The following is a 9,521-nucleotide window of genomic DNA, read 5'->3' on the forward strand; positions in this document are numbered from 1 at the left end:
TGGTATTTCACTGCTCAGTGTGCCGGGCAAAATGCTCGCTCATCTCCTGTTGATGTGAATTCAATCTCGTCTGCTAAAGTTTCAAGAGATTTAAGCAATCCGGGTTCACGCCAAATAAGATCCCAGAACTTCGCGTCCTTGCAGAACGCAGACTTAAGTTTCGACAGGGGCTGCTCGCAGCCTATGTTGATCTCAAGAAGGCTTTTGACTCAGTGCATCGTGAGGCACTCTGGCACATTCTGCGGATCCATGGGATTCCTGTAAGGATTTTTAACCTGATGACTGGCCTTTACTCTGGGACTGAGAGTGCTGTGAGGTGTGTGTGAGGGCGTTTCTGACTCCGACTACGGCGATTGTTTGATGAAAATGAATCGAGGCTTGTTACCAACTAAGTCCTGGATTGAACGCCAACTCCGGCTATGTGAGAACGTGACACGCTTCCCGAACATTGATCCAGCTCGTTTTTTTTTTTTTTTCCTGAACGAGACAACCTTGGATGGAGGAGACCAAGGGGACGCCCACGTAACTCATGGATGAGGCAAGTTGGTCGATCCTGCCGAGAGGGGCTTGCAATGGAAAGGGTAGCTGCGGTTTGTTCCCATGTCTCACCTGAAGAGTTTCTTCAGTGTCAGGAATACGAATGTTGTTCCGACGGTTGTAGTCATCTACGTAATTGCTGCATTTTTTTCCAGATTTTGTATGAAGTTGCTTGATTATATTCTATCGAAAGACTTCATATGGTTTCTTGATCTTTTATTCCCTTCTCTAATTTTTTTTATAAATTTCATCTCAAGATCATTTACCTCTTCTTGAGTAAATTTTAGACTCTTCCATAGCTTACCACTGTCGATTCTAGCGCACCAACTTTGTTATTGGACTGTTTCATGGTAAGATCCAAAGCCGACCTGCATGCCTGATCTTGGGTTGCGAGCAGCGTCTAGAGGAAATCTTGGTCCCTGGCTCTGGTTCGTGACACAAGCAGGAGAATTTAAAATTGGTGAGTTTTTGCGGTGACGTCACCAGTTCCTGGATACTTCCTTCACTGAGGCGAACTTAACATCTCCACACACGACGTGGATTCAGTACGGTTCTTAGCCATAAAGAGGTAATGTAACAATTGGATTTCGTACAGAATATTACATTTCAAAAAGTCACTAATACACGTATTTTTAGTATTCTTTTTCTAGTGCAAAACACTGAATGAACAAGAGAATCAGAATATGAAAATACGTTCGTATTTTGTACAACTGCGGCCAAGAATCAGTGGCTGGCATCAAAACACCGCCGCGCATGTTCATACACTGATGGTTAAAGACCATGCCATTCTTCATTCTGGGTGCGGGTGCTCTTCCCCAGTCGTTGTAAACAAAATATTCTGGGTCTGAGTGTGTTTGGGAAGGGTCATTACTTGAAATGTTTAGGACAGACACCTGAGAGTTTTGTTCCTCTCAAAGCCACATCACTTTTTACATTCTTTTCGCACGATTTTCGACTCCATGGGTATGTTTTCTGGGATGGAAGTGTTTCCCTGTCCTTCAGCTTATTCATACATGAATAAGACTTGCAGCGGGCAAGATCCCGTGTATGTGCAGGCATGTTCCTCGAATTAGCATTTCACATCCAAAGGGTAGGCGGTGGCTGAGTGGTAGCGTGCTGGGCCCACATTCACCACGTGATGGACGAGGCGAGTTCGAATCCCCACGCTACCACCTCGGATTTTTCAGTCACCACCGAGTGGCTTAAAACTACCCACATGCTGTCCTGAAGACCACCCATCAACCCGGACTCTAGAGGAAACCGTCCAAGTGAATCAAAAAAAGAGTTCCGGGGGGCAGCATGAGCCAATGGAAGATAGCGCCACTATAAACACTTGCCTGCGCCATGACGGGCTGGTGCCGAATACCATCCAGGCCCCTCAAGCAAGCCTACCGGAGCTCAAGGCGTAGACGTAAAATAATAAATAAAATCCCCGCGCTAAGTCAGTATGTTTTCATGCGTCTGGCAGCGGCATGCGCCATGTGGCGTGTCAGATTCATTAAATAAGCATGTTTGTACTACAAAAAGTAGGTAATGTCACTTATTCTTACTTTCGTGAGCTTTCATACTTATCTACGTTTATTTCATGGAGGCATAACTTACATTATTACTTTCAGTTTTACTTTTGACAGATTTTGAGTTTTTGTTATATCAGAATTTCACTCAATTTTGTGAATCAGAAACCATAGAAATATTACCAGAGTATGTATGAATGAATAAAAAAATAAGCACATACTTTCATTTAACTCTAGAATGTTTCGTGGGTCATATATAAATAAACAAAAAAGAATCAAGGGAGGCTACCCTTTATGAAACGCAAGAATTTACTCTATACTATACTCACACACGACCTCTGCGTGTAACGAAACACACGAGAAATGAATCCAGACAAGGAAAGGCGTTGCCGGCGCCGGGGATCGAACCCGCGACCAGCGAGACGGGAGAGCCACTCCTTAACCAGTCGGCCAAAGAGGTACCCCCCTCGCAGAGTGAGTTATGGGAGGCTCACCCAACAGGTAAGTCGCTGCACTACATTTAGCCCACTACCCTTGCTCGAGACACAAAAACAGTCCCTCCACAAAGTTTGTGCCGCTCAAGTGGTGATGTAGATGCACTTACCTCACATGTAGGCAAGCAAAAAATTGCACAGGTATCATTACAAGAACCTTGTATATCTTGCAGCCCTCTGGCTTAGCTGTGGATGACGTAGATCCTTTTAAATTCAAAATGAAGTGCGGAGTTGTCTACTGTGTGTGCCTCGGTTGGCTGCCGAGAGGAGGAGGAGCCATCTTAGTCTATAAGGCATACATGTCTTAAGAGAAATTGAAGTGCCAGCTGTAATAACAAACTGTAACTCTGGGTTGAGTTACGCCGCTAATGCCCAGTTGTTAATTGCTTTGGGAACGGACGGGAAAACTCAATCAAGTCCCCTCTCCTTGGAAAAAGTTTTGCCACGCTACACCAGGACCTCTGAAAGTTGTGAGTCAACTGAGACTTCGACCACCCAGTGATGGGTGAAAATTGTTAGTCTGTAGCAACGATATTTTGTTTTTAATATCCTTCAAGTACTTTGTCTTTCTCCTTTTCCTTCCATGTCCTCTTGTTACTCCCCTCTCCAATACAAACAGATCTTCTCCTTCAACTCTGTCTACTCCCTTCATTGCCCTGGACATAGGAATCATGTTACCTCTAGTTTCTTTCTTCCAAGGATAGCTGCTTCAGTTTTTCCACTTTATCTATGTAGGACAGATTTGTCAGACTGAGGACCATCTCGGCACCCATTCATTGCTGGGTGTATAGGGGGGACCGATTAATGGAGACTGTCCATCCGTCCCCACTCCCCCCAGGAATCAAACCGATGTGGTGTCATTTGCCATCCACGTATTGTGAGACATCCCATCCTGATCTGCGCATGCACGGAACCCGATGTTTACAAACACAGAGTGTTGATATTGTAGTTTGTCCAGGCAAGATGGCAAGAAGACAGAATGACAGTTTTTATGGGAAAATGGCCAAATTCAAGGATGGCATGGACCGATAATGCAGATACTATTAAATGGAGAGTATCCGAGAAACATGACCATCAATCAGAAGAGAGTGTTGGTTATCTCATTTATCACAGTTACCGACATACAAGGGGTGCAGGTTGTCTCATTTATCACAGTTACCGACATACAAGGGGTGCAGGTTGTCTCATTTATCACAGTTACCGACATACAAGGGGTGCAGATTATCTCTATCACATTTACTGACGTACAAGGGATTCAGGAATAAACTTTCATATTTCAAGCAATTTTCAAATTCAAAACATGTCATCATTTACTTAAAAAAAAAAAAATAAATAAATAAAAACTGGGTGGGACGTATCACAATAGGCAGTCGACAAAAGACACGGAGCCGTGTCGAAAGTCATCCACCCTGTGTAAACAAAGCCGCGCATGCGCAGATCAGGATGGGATGTCTCACAATACGTGGATGGGAGATGACACCACACCGGTGTGGTGTCATCCTTTGACCCTGGTGTCATCTGCCATCCACGTATCCTAAGACATTCCATCCTGATCTGCGCATGCGCAGAATCATTGCACACCGGAAACCCTGTGTGTGTGTGTGTGTGTGTGTGTGTGTGTATGTAATTCACCACGGCCTGATCACGAGTTGGACTCGCTTTCGCTAGCAGGTATCCTCACGGCGTGAACAAATGCTCATTATTGTCAATCTCTGGGTACTGCCAGGACCTCACACACCACACACCCCATCCCCCTTGCTCAAGGAGGGACAGTAACCACTCCTAGTCAACGGAAAGAATCCGGCCTGAGCGGGGCTCGAACTGCCGCCTGTTTAGCCGTGAAGCCTTGCAGCTCGACGCTCTAACCGATTGAGGTACCGGAGCGGTGTGTGTGTGTGTGTGTGTAATTCACTACGGCCTGATCACGACTCCACGAGTTGGACTCGCAATCGCCAGAAAATACCCTCCCGACAGGAGCAAGTTCATTATAATCTCTGGGTACTACCAGGATCTTCACACACCACACACCCCATCCCCTTTGTTCAAGGGGGCCAATAACCACTCCTTATCAGTGGAAAAATCCCGGTCTGAGAGGGGCTCGAACCATGGCTCGAACCCCGCCTACCAGGCCGCAAGCCTGGCAGTGCAGAGCTTTAACCACTGAGCTATGAAGCGGTGTGTGTGTGTGTGTGTGTGTGTGTGTAATTACCCCACGGTTGTTATCATAAGATAAATTCGTCGCCGCAATCAAGTACCATCCCGACCCGAGCAAGCTCATTATAGTCGATCTTTGGTTACTGCTAGGGCCTTCACACACCACACCCCCATCCCCCTTGCTCAAGGGGATACAATGATCGCTCCTAGTGAGCGGAAGAAACCCGTGTGTGTGTGTGTGTGTGTGTGTGTGTGTGTGTTTAGGAATTCTGAATCGGAAAGGTTCTAGTTAAAAATTTAAAGAGCAAAGGACATTCACGAGATTAAAAATATCTCAAGATGTAAATAATGAACAGGAACGTGCGGAAATTATATAAGCTGTATGCTAATGATAGATTTAGCATATAGATTTTGTTTTTACCTGTGTGCGCTTCCATCATGGCGTGGTATAACATTTTTCAGTAAGTTCGTGTTGGTAATCTATAACTGAGGTTATCATTAATCTCATCAAAGTTATTTTTCTACACATTTTCGCCTTCAGTAATTTCAAAACTGATTTTTTATTTTTGAGGAAGTTATTTTCTATGCATTCTTGTGCTACCAAAGTTTCCTTTATTTGTAGTCTGGTATGCTATTCTGGCGCTCGACTTCATCAATTTTTCCCTATGAATATATTAATAGTTTAACAATCATCCTTGTCTTTTTTTCTTTCCGACTTTTAAGTGAACCGTTAACTTGGTATTATATTTGTTACCACTGTCATACCATCTCCGATATAGTTACAGGTTTATTTTCAGTTTATGATCCATATTGCAGCCAAATACTTCATGCAACCATGATAATGTGATGGACGTACTCTATCAATAGGTCTTATTTTTCACGCTTCTGAACGGCACATTAATATTGACAAGTAATTCATAACTTTCTCAACCAATTCATTTTTTTCCGGGAGCAAATAATACCGCAGTCACCCAAGTTATCCTTTTCCTCTGCTTGCCTTACTTTCCCTCATAATAAAATGACAAATGCTTTAGAAAACGATTCCCAAATATTGTTGTATGTATACAGCAACTTAAAAAAAACACTCACCAGAGAACCTATGAGGACAAGCCTAGATAATTTATGATTTGTGATCACCTGAGTTCCGTCTGAGAAATAAATGTCTGTAATAAAGATTTCGCTGGTGAGTCACAGCAAGACCTGTGAGAACGAGCACTTCAGACCTTTAAATGTGCCAAGAGTGCAGGCGAAACAAGAGAACACGGGAGGGAGTGGCAGGGCAGAGGGGCAGGGACTCTATGGCATCTGTGAGTGCGAGGGAAGGTCACTCATCCCGCCTGGACATTGAACCCGCTTGACCTTGAAAACCTGTCCGTCCAGTTATACTGACCTCACCTGACTTCTCGCCGGACCCGCCGCTCGATCCTTCACCTTGCACAGAACACACACCTGAAACGGATAAATATAGCGGTAAATATAGTGTAGGTAACTTGTGGGCTAACAATTCCTTCAGTGTGTGTGTGTATATATATATATATATATATATATATATATATATATATATATATATATATATATATATATATATATATATATATATATATATATATATATATACACACACACACACACACACACACACACACACACACACACACACACACACACACACATACGAAATCAAAGAGTTTTCTAATCATGATTTGTATGTAAATTTTGTGAGGTGAGTATGTAATAACGTTACATAAATTTTCATATAGACAAAAGTTATGCAGGATTTCTTTTAATAGCGAATATTGGAATAAGATTTGATGCCCATGCGCTCCTTAAAGCTTTAGTCAGATATATTACTTTGAAGGTGAGGGATATATTTATCTACATGAGTTGTGCTGCATCATAAAGGCAAAGTTGACTGGATAGGCTACGCTAAGCCGCGCGTGGCCTCGGTGCTCATCTCCGTCTCACTGCCTCTTGAGTTTGTGGTGGTTTTGAACTCACTATCCCGGGACACAGGGCCAGAGTGACTTTTTTTGTTTTGTTTTACATAAACGGAAGTAACTCAGATGCAAAAAACAAGGTGGGAAAGGAAAACCAATCAAAACGCGGGAACAGCTCCTGCAAAATGTGTATAGTAAGATTTCCAAGACAGAGAGGCCAGAATTATTAAGAGAGGTGTCTTGATACTCCTTTCTTGAAAGTATTTAAGTCGTAAGCAGGAGGAAATGCAGACACAGGAGGACTGCTCTAGACAGCGAATTGGATGAAAGAATGAAGAGGCTGGTGAACTATTGCATAACGGATTTAGATAGTACAAAGATGAACTAAAGTAGAAAGTCGGTGCAGCGGAGTTTACCTTTCTCAGGTATACAGAACAACCCGTCCGATAGGGTGGATGAACAACTGGGTGAAAGAGGCGCCGACTGCACCCGGGCCCGCGAATTCGTAGCTAGGCGTGTTCAGGATTAATCCTGGGCGTGCTACCATTACAACATACGAATTAACTTAAATTAATATTATTTTCACTCACATAAAGCAATACTGATGACAAATTTCGAACAAGCAGGTATCTGACAGTTTCACCATTGCTTATTCATATTTCACTTACTGAAAAGTGCAAATATACTTTAATTAAAAGGGGGCCAAATGGATAAGTGGTCATAGTGCCTGCCTCGTAACTGAAAGGTAGATGAGTTTGATCCCAGCTCACGGCAGCCCCTCGGTGAGAGGTTAGTTACCTAGCTCGGGGGTGGGGGGTTATTCTTTAATCACCATTAAATATCCTTTGAGTAGCCTATATGCAATTAGGGCTGCACGCGTTTAATGGTGTGCTTGTGTGTGTGTGTGTGTGTGTGTGTGTGTGTGTGTGTGTGTGTGTGTCGTTCCATGTGCTGTGGTAGCTTCCAGTTGCTGGGTTGCAGGTGGTGGATGCTAATTGTAACATCAGTGCGGAGATGCTCTTTTCGTCAGAGACTTGCCTGAACGCGCGGTGAAAGGCGTGCTGGTCACAGTTTTGAAGGCAGAGTGGTATATATAGTATATATACTTGGTATATATACTATACTAGTATATATACTTGGTATATATAGACTTAACCAGGGCCAGCTTCAGACACAGCGCCGGAGTCTAACTTTTCGCGCCATTGATGACGTCACAAGCGGAGGCTAACTGCTTCTCTGCCAGTTCCTCTACCAAGTGAGTGAAAAGTGGAATATTGACCGTTGTCTCGTCCTATTTTAGACATTTGAAGACTTCTTTATACTAGATGTGAGTGCAGGTAAGAGTGAAAATGTCTATATGGTAAAAAGTTCATTTAGCTACGTTTTGAGTTCCAAATTAAGTAGGCTATAAGGATGTAAGAAATTGAATTTTGAAAATGGAAAATCAGTGACTTGGTTTTCAATAATAAACAACCCACAATGCAGAAGAAAACGTACCGAAATTATTCGAATACCGGTACGAATATACACGATACTGACTATATTGAGCTCTCTTTTGGCCACTCTTCTAAACTTTTTTATAGGGGCAGTGATTAGCGGGCTTTTTTTTTCTCATTTTTTTCCCCCTCGAGCTGCCTCCTATACTGTAAAAAAAAAAAAAAAAAAAAAAAAAAAAAAATACAGTATTCGAATGTATTCGAATACGAATACTCAATCCTCGCTCCCAAGGCATTCCACTTACTCACGGTCGTTATCAAAGTTAATGGATTGCACGTAGTAAACTTTATACCCTTGAGTGATCAGACTTTGGTAGGACATGAGTTTTCTAATCACAGTAGCCTACATTAACACTAACCTCGACGTGATCTTTCAATGTCATCCTACAGTGAATCCTTCTCTGTTCCGCTTCCTTTCCTGCTTCCCTTCGTTTCCTTCATTAAAAATTTCGTGTTCTCATTCTACACGTCCCCTTCTTTGTCTCCCTTCCTTTCCTGTTACGGTGCCCTTCGTTACCTTCATCAAAATGCCTCCGGGCCTCTTTCACAGTCACTTTGTTTTGATCGTTGCCAATGGAGGCGATCACCGATATAGTATTTCCACGTAAAACTGGCCGATGGGGTAGTGACGGCTGCGGGGTTAGCCTAGCCCCGCACCTTGGCACACACTCTCAACACCACTCTCTTCCTCTGCAGCCGCTACTACCCCATAGGCCAGTTTCACGTGTAAAACTATAGACATTGGTAACGATGAAAACAAACAAAGTGACTGTGAAAGCGGCCCTCAGTAATGGATCCCGATGTGATTCTTCGTCCTCTCATTCTAGTGTTCCTCTTTCGTCTTGGTGTTTATCATAAGCTCCGTGTTCATCATGCGACTCTGTATATATCGCACTTATTAGTCAGAGTATCAATCCACCACGTACTTTAGAGGGCTTCTTATTACTTCCATATTATGTAACCTCTTTCCTTTGTCCCTCTTTTCAGGTACTTATATAATGGCCACATTTTCTCCACCTCCTCCTCCCCCCCACACCCTCCCCGTCGCATACCTCCCCCCACACCCGCCAAAGCCCGGGGCACACTCCCAGGTATACACAGTTCCGCTGCACCCGCCCTGCGCTCGCCCTCTGCACCTCACTCTGCCCCCAGTTTTGCTTACTATTAGGTACTCTGATCATGATGAATATTCCTACTCCTACTACTACTACTTCTTATATTTTATGTACTGGTGGTGGTGGTGGTGCTCCTCCTCCTCGTCCTCCTCCACCTCCACCTCCTCCTCCTCCTTCTACTCCTCCTCCTCCACCAACTCCTCCTCCTCCTCCTACTACTACTACTACTACTACTACTACTACTACTAATAATAATAATAATAATAATAATAAT

Source organism: Eriocheir sinensis, chromosome 26 (assembly GCF_024679095.1).
Source record: "Eriocheir sinensis breed Jianghai 21 chromosome 26, ASM2467909v1, whole genome shotgun sequence".
NCBI lineage: Eukaryota > Metazoa > Arthropoda > Malacostraca > Decapoda > Varunidae > Eriocheir > Eriocheir sinensis.